The sequence below is a fragment of the Periplaneta americana genome, unplaced genomic scaffold (genome assembly GCF_040183065.1).
Source record: "Periplaneta americana isolate PAMFEO1 unplaced genomic scaffold, P.americana_PAMFEO1_priV1 scaffold_39, whole genome shotgun sequence".
NCBI lineage: Eukaryota > Metazoa > Arthropoda > Insecta > Blattodea > Blattidae > Periplaneta > Periplaneta americana.
The window spans coordinates 206,014-219,405 of NW_027185520.1; the positions used below are offsets into that span (position 1 = coordinate 206,014).

At 34.6% G+C, this 13,392-nt stretch overlaps 1 long non-coding RNA gene across 1 annotated transcript; it reads right to left on the reverse strand.

Moving 5' to 3' along the window:
* Nucleotides 1-1,584: 1,584 nt before the first annotated feature.
* On the reverse strand, nucleotides 1,585-13,154 carry LOC138694110 (uncharacterized). The gene is made up of 4 exons (XR_011330788.1): nucleotides 13,030-13,154; nucleotides 12,740-12,873; nucleotides 10,441-10,559; nucleotides 1,585-2,756 (listed from the first exon to the last, which is right to left on the reverse strand). It is a non-coding gene; the product is annotated as an uncharacterized lncRNA (long non-coding RNA).
* Between the last annotated feature and the right edge of the window lie 238 nt (nucleotides 13,155-13,392).

A 13,392-nucleotide genomic window follows, 5' to 3' on the forward strand; every position in this document is an offset into this window, starting at 1 on the left:
TTGTTTAATAGCTAGCACTTTCGAGGCGCAATTTCATTAGTTAAATTTTTTAATGTTTAAACTATATATTCAGAATATTTCAGGACTTGAATGAAGACGTTTTTACATATAGGAACATAACAAATATTTGGCATTTTGAGTTGTTTTTAAGAATATTTAATGTACTAATACGCTACGTAAATCCTCAATGTTTATATACCGGAAAACAAATGCACATGCAAAGCGCATCCCTCAAAGTACATATGTGCTATCTGTTGGTGCTAGTTCAGGATATCCCTATTCGCGCACTGCACTAAGATGACGAATCAGTCATGTATCATGGCGGCATAATACATTTACGTTTCTCTGCGAAGTTTGACACAGTTTCCGGATTACAATCTTCTGCATTCTATTGCTTCAAAGTTAATGAGAGCAAAAAGCTCGCCCTTTCAAAGTAAAAGGAAACTATCCATGCTGGACCGTGATTTCTCAATGACCGATGCGATAAAACGATAGTTCAAGGAACGATGAAACCGGGGAAAAAATAATGTTACTTGTATGGGACTATTTCTGGGACTAAAAAAAGCGGACGAAAAAGGCGGGAAAATGACGATAACGGGAACAATGCATTGAGGTTCCATTGTATTACTATTTCAATTTTATTTCTTACTTCAATGTGAAATAAGCATATCGTATTTTTATTTTTTCCTACACGGTTTAAAATTTCATTTTCATAACATGAAATATGCATCATTATTCTTCACGATCTATAGAATATTCAACTCAAATGGCAGTGCAGACACAGTTCTTAATCTCATTTGTTCAGTTTCAAAGAAGCAGACCCTATTGCCTATGTTCTCTTAAAATAAGGTTGTAGAATTTATTCTAAATTGTTCAAGATTTTAACTTGACTATTACACTTTTACTACGTCACACTACTTTTGACCAATAAAATGGTACGAAAGGACGTCTTTCAACCAATCATGGCTGCTTATCGCACAATTTTATCGCGTCCCTAGCATTTGTTTATTTTTATCACTACCGGTACCCTAGCATTTGTTTCTTTGTTTGCTAACATTTCAAACTGCGCTGGTCTGGACGCCAAAAAACAGAAAATTACAAACCACTCCAGTCGATGCACAGCACTTTCAAATATGACTCGCATTGGCATTCAAGAACAAGAATTAATAAAGATCACTAGTAATATATGAAGAGCACCATTCGGAAATCCTGAATAAGTTGAGGGATACACCATGTACATCAACGAGTTCCTTTCTTTTGCGCACACGTCTTATATAACATCACCTGAACCACCAACCACTAAAACATTCAAATTTGAAAATTGTACTTTCAATAATCGTTTCTTTTAAAATTATTCATGTTTATTTTTTATTTCACCATCGTTAATTAAAATGTTTCTTGTTTATTTCATCATCCCTAATTAAAGCTTTTCTAACACTTGTTTATGTTATTTAGGTTATGTTTGTTATAGCTTCTGCTATATGATATTATGGATAGTCACGTATCAGAGAGTGTTTTAATACTAAGATTTATTCAAAATCATCTGTCAAGTGACATTGATTACTGGGATCAGGATGATTGAAGTGGAATGCAACTGTTTTAATAAAAATGAAACTGAATCAACAAAGCCTTCTTGACTAGTAACCGTTCACAGAGTTCAATAAGATTCCATAGTTGGCACAACTGATAACAAGAAAACATAATCATAAAACACTATGCCATCTAGCGTAATGTTGCGATGGTACAATAATACATTTGAAGACAGTTGTATTTTCTTAAGCCAATTAATATTTTATTGTATTGGAGTACTTCGTTACTTATAATCTTTATATACTTTCTTCTAATCGTGTAATAGTCAATTAAATCCCACTCGAGTTTTGATTTTCTCTAGATAAATCAAAACCTCCAGTGAGATTAGTGTTGAAAAAAAAAAGCTGTGTTTATTCTCTATTATCTAACACAGTTTAAACAAAAATTTAACGGTATATCATCTGTATTTTTTCTTAAGAGTTTAAATGCAATGCATCTGGAATGATGGCAATGACATTCATCAAACAGATGAAGGGGTTTGTTCAGAGCAACACAAGTCCAAGCTGGTTTTAGGCCACAGCATTGCAACTTCTCATAATTAATATATTTTAAAATACACATTTCTCTGGAAAAATAAAGAAGTAAATTAAAATCATCAGTACCAGTTGCAGAAGACACAGCCCTGCAGTATATATTGACTACACCCCAACTCTGGCTACTAGCAACAGGCATCTATAATGAACACCGATCAAAATACCCCTCATTTCTCGTGAAAAACAACAACAAAATAGACTACAGTGGACTATAGTGGACTTTATGTTGTCAGCAAACAGCTGGATACATTAAGAAGATTGATGATTTCTCTGGAAAACTATTCAAAATATAGCACAATGCTATTTGACTTTTTTTGCTCTTTCCTCAAGGAATCATCCACCACAATTATTGACTGACTTACGGTTCACCTTGTACATAATCTGTTCTAATGTACTGTGAATTATAATTATTTCCAACCTTAAGCTGGGGACATTCCTCTTCAAATCCTTCACTTCCTTCTCAAGTCCTCTTGAAATCCTTCACTCCTTCTGATGTCCTCTTGAAATCCTCCACTCCTGATGTCCTCTTGAAATCCTTCACTCCTTCTGATGTCCTCTTGAAATCATCCACTTCTTCTTGCTCATTCATCTCAGGAAAAGTTGTCATCTCCCTCTGGCCGGCAGACAAAACATCTGGAGAAATTCACAATAAAGTCAGCTCAGTGTTATCCAAAATGTCATATCTTACTTTACAAATCCTCATTACTTGTACTATTCAGGTTCGGCTAAACAGACATCCCAGTTTTCACACAACTGTCCCAACAAAAACTTCAGCACACTTGCACTTCCCGAATTTTACTAAAGACGCAAAATACAATACTTCCTCAATTATTTCATTTTATCATTACCAGCAGCACAAGAATTCAAGACCATTACACAAATATCTATTTCCACATATATCTAAGGCATCAAAATAGTGATGGAGGAAATAAATTAAATACCGACATATTGATATTGCAATATATTGCAAACCTAATTTCGATAAATGATATATATCGCAGAAAATATATTGATATATCGAACGATTATCGATATATTGCTATTCCATAAGCAAATTGCATTTTAATGCGTACATTTACTGTATTACAATAAAATTACTTGAATTTTAATATTCCTTTTTACCATTGAAATTAACATCATAACAGTCAAAAGCATAAATGTAAAATTGTAACAATAAATTTTCAATACCATATGATGTAGGTCCCAAAAAGGTAAAGGTAAAGGTATCCCTGTAACATGCCATGAAGGCACTTGGGGGGCATGGAAGTAGAGCCCCATTCTTTCCATGACCTCGGCACTAGAATGAGGTGGTGTGGTCGGCACCACACTCTGACCGCCTTTTACCTCCGGGAAAGACCCGGTACTCAATTTTATAGGAGGCTGAGTGAACCTCGGGGCCGTTCTGAAAGTTTGGCAACGAGAAAAAATCCTGTTACCACCTGGGATAGAACCCCGGACCTTCCAGTCCGCAGCCAGCTGCTCTACCAACTGAGCTACCCAGCCGCCGATGTAGGTCCTAACCTAAATCAAAATTATGGTGGAGGCAAGGGAGCTTAAATGATATAGTGGGAAAGAGTTAAGTGAACTTTACATGGTTGAATATATTGGAACACGCTAATGTTATATAAGATTCAATCCAGGACAGATATAATGCTCTTTTCTACCTAACAACGTAATAATTTTTAAATGTAAGTAAACAGAACTTGTAATTATTTTTCAATGTAAGTAAATTTATTTAGAATATTACAAGTTTTAACAAACTTCACAGTTGATTTGATACAATCCTTCTATAGTAAGTTCCCATTGCAAGTTATTGTTACATTCCAACATTCCAAACAACAATGGTGATTATTATAGGGATAGAATTTTTATGCACTAAAAGATATAATAAGAAAACTATGTCAGCACTAGGTTGTGGATAGAAATCATAGACGTAAACAAATGTCACATCGGTATTAAATCCCTGTTTCTCTTTCCATTTCAGAATATAGAAATAAAAGTTTTGATACCCGTTTGGAGGTCAGACGGTTCCCTTTCAGGGTGGGAGTTGCTCTCCTGCCTTGGAGAACATTAATAACAATATTAAAACAATAGTAGATAAATCTCCCATCTGTCTCACGTTCGCACATGCTGCATTTTGAATTTGGTGCTGCATATTAAACAGTTTGAATTCGAATTCCAGTCCAGACAATTAGAACAAGGTATTGAGTGAGGTTGCATAATTATGTAACCGTCCACCTTCAGTAGCGCCATCTCTTGGGAACTATCGGAGTTGTCTAGTGTGAATTTTGTTGTTGTTGATAATGATAATAATTCTACAAAAAAATCGATAAATTTATGAGAAAACCGATATATTATACGATATATTGAATCAAAATTTCGATATCGATATATCGCTATATCGAAACGAAAATATCGGTATTTTGTAAAAACCGATATATCGTTCCCATCTCTACATCAAAAGAATATTTCATTAAACTGCAGTGCAACGAGGTGAAAATCAATTTTCTACCTGTGCGACCACAGCATTCCTTATTCATATTTCAGCCAACAGGACTGCACTCAGGTGCAAACAATTTCCCGAATACCAGGAAACTTAATTTCTTGTCCCCCCCATCTGAAAATGGAGGGGATAATGACAGAGAAGATATATGGAAAATAGAAGGGTGCATATAGAGAAAATACAGGAGACAAAACAGGAATACTTGAGATAAAATGGAGGACAAAATAGAGGAGGAATTAAAGGGAAAATAGAGGGTATAATAAAGGAGGTATTACAGGAGAAATAGAGGGAAAGCAGAGGTGATAACAGAACGAAAATACAGTTCAATATAGACATAAAATGGATGAGAAAATAGACCAGAAAATAAAAGGAAAAATACACGGGAAACTAGAGGAGGAAATAGAGGGGAAAATAGTAGGCAAAATATAGGACAACAAAGAAGAGAAAAAAAATCTATGACAAAATAGATCATATAATACAGGACAAAAATGGAGAGGATAATAGATGAAAATACAAAAGATAACAGCTAGAAAATAGAGCAGAAAATTAAGGAGCAAACATAAAATAAAGACAAAATTGACGAAACATTACACGGGAAAATAGAGAGGGGGGGAAATAGAACACAAAATGGACAAAATTAAGAGGACAAAATACAGGGGAAATTACACCAGAAAATATACGAGAACGTAGAGGAGAAATAAAGTACAAACTGGAGGGAAAATAGAGGGAATAATAAGTGGATTAAAATAGACGGGGTATTAGAGAAGAAAGTACACAGAAAATAGAGCATACAATATTGCAAAACACTGAGACAAAATAGAGAAAAAAAGAGAAAAATACAGCAGAATATACACGATAAAATACAAGCAAAATAGAGAGAATTTATAGACAACATGGAAGCAAATATGTTATTGTTGTTTTCTAATGCCAGGCGTTTGACAATAAAGTCATTTGATCTCTTTCACTCCAATATTTTTCAAAGATATTATCATGGTCAGCCACTGAAGCACAGATTTTGAGGTATGAAAATGGCAAGTTGTAGCCGATTTAAGTGAACACCATATTTTAACGTTTTGGTGGCTACTTCATTCACACACAACCCCCAGAATGTCTGGAGGACCACACCTGCTGTTGGTCGACGGGTCCATTGGACCTAGCTGGGAGATCTTGTTGATCACCAGCTTTCCCTCCTTAAGCCACTGGAGGACGATTTTAGTGCCATAGCAGGTCAGCACTAGGAACAGAAAAGTAGAAAGAGGAGGAAGGAAAGGGAAATGAACCCCTAGGCCTCGAATGCTCTAATGCCGTTGGGGTCGAAGAAAGTAAGAGTTCAGACAGAGGACTGGGTAGGAAAGGATAAAGAGGGAATTAGGTTATTGAATAGAGGAAAATTATACCAAATTCGGTCATTAACTCATCAAGCTGACCAGTGCTAATTGATGAGTAGCCCCTCCCTTTAGTTCAGCTTGTAAAATTACGCTTACTAACAGCTGCACCACGGGAAGGTAGGGATGGGACATTGGGTATTTGTCCAGGTTGGTTCCTTAAAGCCTTCAATGGGAAGGATTAATGGCTCTCCCCCCTGTATCCGATAGATACCCTTTTGCAGCCATGGAAGCAAATATAGAAACAGAGAAATAGAGAAGGAAATAAAGGGGAAAAATAGACGGATAATAGAGAGGAAATAGAGAAATAGCAGAAAAATACAAGAGAATATAGAGAAGAATTTAGAGGACAAAATACAGCACAAAATATGAGGGATAATTAATAGAGCATAAAATAAAGAGAGTAATAGAGTAGAGGAAAAAATTAAGGGGAAAAATCAGAGGAGAAAGTAGACGAGAAAATAGAGGGAAAATGGAGGACAAAATAAGGCCGAAATAAAGAAGAAAGTGGAGGGGGAAGTAGAAAATCCAGGAGAAATAGAAAAAATAGAGAAGAACATAGAGCAAAAAATAAAACATATATACAGGAAAAGACAGAAAATAAAGCAGAAAACAGGGAAGAATATACAGGGAAAATAGAGGAAAAAAGACAGAAAACAAAGAGAAAACAGAGTACAAAATACAGAAACTACATGAGAAAATGGAGGGAAAAAAAGATGACAAATTTGAGGAACACCTATATGAAAATGAGTAGAGAAAATAGAGGAAAAAATAAAGCAGAAAATCGAGACAAAATAGACTAAAAAATAGAGAGAATAAAGAGCAGAAAATGGAGAGAAATAGAGAGGGAAATAGAGGAGAAATTAGAGAGGACAGACAGAAGAAAATAGAGAGTAAAAATACAGGAGAAAGACTAGAAATAGAAAGGAAATAGACGAAAAGAGAAAAAAGACGATAAAACAGAAAGAAAATAGAATAGAAAATAGAGAACCAAATAGAAAAGAAAACAGAGAAATATAGAACACAGGAAAATATGCTACAAAATAGAGGAGAAAATAAAGTGAAAACAAAGTAGAAAATAAAGGGGGAAAATAGAATATTGTGACAGCGACGTGAGATTCGAACTCACGACCAGCGTCCCGCAAGAGAGAAGATCGCGCGGAGCACTTTGGGATGGCGCGCGGCGGAGAGGGGAAAGGGCCAACGCGGCGAGAGAGTGGAGAGAGAGTGCGCGCGCATCTGGTGCTGGTAGAGAGGAGAGGGCTCGGGATTTTTCTGGAGTGCCATCTCTAGAGACGCGTCGAACTTTCGAGGCTACGTCGCTGTGGTTATAAATTACGGACGCGAAGGAACGACAGCAGTTTCGAGTTTCAGTTGATTAGTCAGCCAGTCTTGTGTACCGGAGTTCGACTCGAGTGTGCGTCCGCATCTGCATCAGCATCCGAAGGCCTGAGTTCGAGTGCAGTGGACCGCAGTTGGAGTGACCTGAGTTCGAGTGCAGTGGACCGCAGTTGGAGGGACCCGAGTTCGAGTACAGTGAACTGTCTCTGAAGGTCTGTGGTTCGAGATACTGTGAACTCGAGTGACTGAGATAGAAGAACTGTGAACTGAGAACTGATAGTTCTGATTTGTAAATAGTGCTTTGTAAATATTAGTTAAGATTAACAGTTCATTGTTGTGCGTAATAGTCCAAGTAAATTGTCATTGTCGTCGGTGGAGTGCTATAACGAATACTGTGTTGAGTGAAGATCCAATTGTTGACGAGAGCGTTTAAGGTGAATTGTAGAAAGGAATTATTGTTGTGACGAATAAATTACATTGTTGTTACTAATAAAGTTCACAATATAGAGCACAAAATGGAGAAAATAGAGAAGAAAATAACGAGGTGACAGTGCTAAATAGAGGAGAGAAATAGGCGAAAAATAGAGTACAAAATGAAGTACAAAACTGAGGAGAATGTAGAGAAAATAGAGCACAAATTAGAGGAGAAAATACAGCAGAAATTAGAGGAAAAGGAGAAAATGGAGAGAAAATGAAGTGGGCAAATAGAGAATAACATACAGAAAATACAGAGCACTCACACAGTTCAAAATACTGGACAAAATAGAGAAGAGGAGAAAATGAAGCATAAAACAGAGAAATTATAGTACAAAATAGGACACTAAACGACAAAATAGAGAGAAAATTGAATAGGCAAAAGAGGAGAGGGTAGAGGAAAAAAAAAGAGAAGTATAAAGAGAGAATTTAGAGCTAAAGTATAGATAAAATAAGGCTGGCGGTAATAGAGTAGAAAATAGAGAGAAAACAGATACAATATACAGCAGAAAATAAGAGTAGAAAATAGAGGAAAAATACAAAAATATCACAGTAAAAAATTGAGCACAAGATACACACAAAATAGAGAAAATAGAATAATAGAGGGGAAAATGAAAGCAAATAACAGAAAATATATAGAAAATAGAAAAGAGAATAGAGGAGAAAATAGAAGGAAAAAAGAGAGAAAATAAACGAGAAAATATAGACACTTACAACAGAAAATACAGAGAAAATAGAGTGGAACGTAGAGAGATAATATAGTATATACTGGAGCAGAAAATAGAGAGAATATAGAGCAGAAAAGAGGAAATATAGAGCAGAACAAAGAAAATAAAATAAAATTAACAACAAATTACATTGAAAATAAAGCAGAGAATAGAGAGGAAATAGTAGAAAATATAGGACAAAACAGGGTAGGAAATAGAGAAGAAAATAGGGTACAAATTAGAGGAGAAAATAGACAGTAAATGGAGGGGAAAAGAAAAAATAAGATAAAATACAGGAGAAAATACAGTAGAAATAGAGGAGAAACCTGAGACAATAAAGAGAAATTTGAGCAAATAAAAGAGAAAAAATAGGGGCGAATATATAGCAAAAAATAGAGGACAAAATAGAACATAGCGTTCAAAGTAGAGGAGAAAAAGACAGCAGAAAATATACAGAAAATAGGGAGAATGTAAAGAAATAAAATGAGAAGAAAGCGACAAACTAGAATAGAAAATAGAGGAGAAAATACAACATGAAATATAGAAAATAGAGGAGAAAGTAGAGGAGAAAACAGAGGAAAAAGAGCAGAAAATGCAGAGAAATTAGAGCACAACACACAGAAAATAGAGCAGAGCTATGGAGAATATAGACGAGAATATAGAGAGAAAACAGAGAATAAATAGAGGAGAGAATACAGAAAAAATAGAGAACAAAATGAGAAACAAGATTCCATTGATAAATCATTTTAATATCCTATAGGCCTATATACAGTAGAACTTGATTATAACGACATCCAAGGGACCTTGAAAATTATGTTGTTATAAACGTCGGAGTAACTGAGATTCATATTATCAGTCTAGTGAGGTGGAAAATGAAAAATAATAAACATAATTAGGCTTATTTTAGATTTACGTATTCACTTTTAAGCATACCATGAACACAATAAAATACATGTAGGTTACAATTATAAATACAGTACTCTGTATTAAAACAGTTTGTTCATTACTCACAAACTTATTTACTGAGGAGTGAAGTAATCAGTCATTTTACTCTGTTGTTTCCTACTTGCCCAATATACACTTTCTAAATTAAATTCTATGTTCATTATTTCAGTTGCAATTTCACTGCTTCCTCTCCTAGCTTGATACTCCCTCCTTTAGCTTCATAGAAATGTTTCACAATTCTAATCGCTTCTAAAGTGTCACTCATTTCTCTTAGTGGTGATACTGCGTTAAAATGCGTGTACTTAGTGAAAACTTCCTGTCGAAACTGACCGCATGCAGGTACCATTAATACCGCATGAATTCGGGCAGGTGACAATGGGATGGGAATCTGCCTGCATTCCAGAGGTCTGTGATAGAAGGGAACAGTAAAGGATTTGCCAGATTTCAGCAAAATATTTCTTAAAATACTTTGGTTCTTAGAAAATTGTATTCCAAACTGAGGTTGAAAATGATAGACGCATATACGTTTGTCATATTAAGCAAGGTAGAAAAGCATATGTCTTATGGGGAATTAGTTGGGACCACAGAATATTTTACGTTATAGGCGAGGTGTCGCACAAAACGAGGTCGCTATAACCAAGTTCTACTGTAGCTTTTATTGTTAATGTTTTAACCCATTTTAACCTCCCTTTTTACTTGTGATTTCTACGTATCTCTGCTTTCATCTGTAGGCCTATTTATTGATCTCATGATGCTTCATTAGAACCGAAAACGTTTATCTTTATGTAAATAACAGCATCTTTGTGTTTATCACATTTTGTGAATTCATAAGTTTGGCGGTCTTTACAATAAAAAAAAACTTTGAGTATGCCTACATCTTCACAATGTTAAATTCACAAACTTCTAAGGTTTTCAATATTCTTATTGTAACTTTCAACTGTATTCTGTTAATCAATGCTTACCAGTTTCCTGACAAGGGATTTCTTCCAGTTCTCTCGCATATATTGCCACAGCACCATCTTATCGCCTGCCTCAGTTGTCCACAGAATTCAACACCAACTCCGTAACTGTCCCAAAATGTCTGAAACAAGAGAGACAACAATCAAGTTTCCTTACAAGTACTTTACATTTTCGGTAACCTATGCTATAACAAGATACGTAAGCTGCATTAATACTGGTTCACGAACATCTTCACAATGCTAAATTCACAAACTTTAAGGGCCGATTGTATAAACCAATTAATCTTAGATCAGAAGTTAAATTGATACTTGTTCTAGCTGAACTTGGAATTTTGTGTTGTATAAAGTCTAATCTGAGATTAATTTTGTCTTAAATTAAAGTCAACTTTGACTGAAGAAATTTCTCCGATTAAGTTAGGTGATCCAAGTTCAGTTATTTCTTTTCTGTTTGAAATATACGAGTGGCAGATTGTGCAAAAAGAATAACCATTATTAGTACTAATATTAATACATATAACATATATATATATATATATATATATATATATATATATATATAATTTGAACTGGTAATAGAAATTACGGGAAAACGGCTGGACGGATTTTAATAAATGACCCCTCATTTTGAAGCTTGGAATTTAAAGTTTTTCGGAAAAGTAGCAGTTTTCAGTGAAATGTCAATTTTTAAACATAATTTTCCTATTTTCCAAAATCCATCTGTCGTCAGTTTTGAGAACTAGCTAATAGCATTCACGGCCGGCTTGATATACCCTTCGCTTTTTTGTAAAGGAGAAGTGAAGCGAGCATCAAGTCGGCCGTGTTGCATTTCAGAATAAAACAAAACACATACTACAGTAAACAATATTACACGAAGGCCATGATCTGCAAGAATGCTGACATATTTAGAGCTCAAATTAAATTGGTTATTAAAAACGTAACTTACTAAAAATAATTCACAGGTTCGATTCTGTGGTGTGTAATTTTCTGGGTATAGCTGTGTATTGGATATTAAAAATTACAAAACTTGAGGTGGTTTGATGACATTATTACCATTAGAAATGAAATATTATTGTAGTTAATGCCATGATGTGATTATTTTTCATTAATCATACATATTAATGATATGAAAGTGAAACGTTTTTGGGTTATATAAGTAGATGTAGGGAACTGAAATTAGATTTTGATTTCTATATTTTACTGAGTGGCGGCTATATAGTATATATAGTATATGTTACTGAAAGTTATAAAACTTACGTAAGATAATAATATTATTAAAAATCAAATATTTTTATAATTATTAATCAAGTGGGGTTGGGTCTTTTTCATATATTTAATGGCGGTGTGGAGTATATATTTATATGCGTGGTTCTCTTCAGTATTGGCTCGAGAGAGAGTATCTTTCATAGTTATGGAAGCAAATAACTTTCCGAATGTCTGGTATTCTTAATTGAAAATAAATCTGAAAAATTTTTATTTGAATGTCTAATGAACTTAGCTTATATATATATATATATATATATATATATATACATATGTTTTCAATTTCTTGCCTTAATACACAAACATTCTTATATTTTATAAGGCTTTATCGTGTTCAGCAGTATCAAATAACATAACCTATAATTATATTATGTTTATAACAATCATTAATTATTAATTGATATGATAGGTACATTCATAAATGTTCAATTAACTGTATTACTAAACGAAAATTGTCGTCTTATAAAGCTTTATTATGTTTAGCAGTATCAAGCACTATAACATGATAGCAATTTGGAAAACGGCCAATCTTCTTATTGTCCGCCATTATTTACAATGCACAAAACAAACCAGTGTCTCCAACAGAGTGTACGGAAAGTCGCCAAAAAGTAGTTGGAAAGTCGCTAGATTTCTCATTATCAACAAAGAAAGATTAAATTTTGTCACTATGGGGTGTAAAAAAGGTCGCTAAATCCCTATTTAAGCAATATAAAAGTTAAAAGAAATTGTCGTTGAAAAAGAGAGTTAAAGTCGCTAAATTGGCAACACTGAACAAACCTGTACAACATGGCCCGCGCATCTCATACTTCACCTGTTTATGCGATGTTGCCAAATACTTTTCACGTCAACTTAGATTGCATTTGATCCAAGGTAATTTGATCTCGGAAAAGTTTTATACAATAGAAGAAGTGTCTGAACTCGGTTCACTTTCCGATCTTCGATCAAAGTTGATCTTTAGTCAGAGAGCTTTATACAATTAGGCCTAAATGTTTCCAATATTCATATTGTAACTTTCAATTGTATTCTGTTAATCCATGCTTACCTGTTTCCTGGCAATGGATTTCCTCCACAGTTCCTTCACATATTCTGCCACAGCACCACTCCACCAGCACCATCTTATCTTCTGCTTCAGTTTCTCCAGAAAATTTAACACCCACTACGTAAGTCCCACAATGCCTGACACAAGAGACACAATCAGTTTCCTTACAAGTGGTTTACATTTTCGGAAAGCTATAGTATAACAAGATACATGACCTGCATTAGTACTAGTGCATGTAAAGCTAAATACACAAACTTTAAATTTTGAACTGTATTCTGTTAATTCATGCTTACCAGTTTCCTGACAATGGATTTCCTCTACAGTTCCCTCGCATATTCTGCCACCAGCACCATCTTCTGCCTCCGTTTGCTCCACGGAAGTTAACACCTACTCCATAATTGTCCAAAAATGCTCTGAAACAAGATAGATAACAATCACTTTCCTTTTAGCCTAACTTACATTTTCCGCAAGCTATAGCCTACTATAACAAGATAAGGAAACTGCATCGGTAGTAGCAGATGTACTCTGCTTCAAAATGTAATTACCCAATGTTTAACATCTTCATTTCTTTTATATTCCTACACCAATTTTTAAAAAAATGTATTGTCATTTCTAGCATATGCCTAACTACCACTATTATTAATTTCATAGTGCTA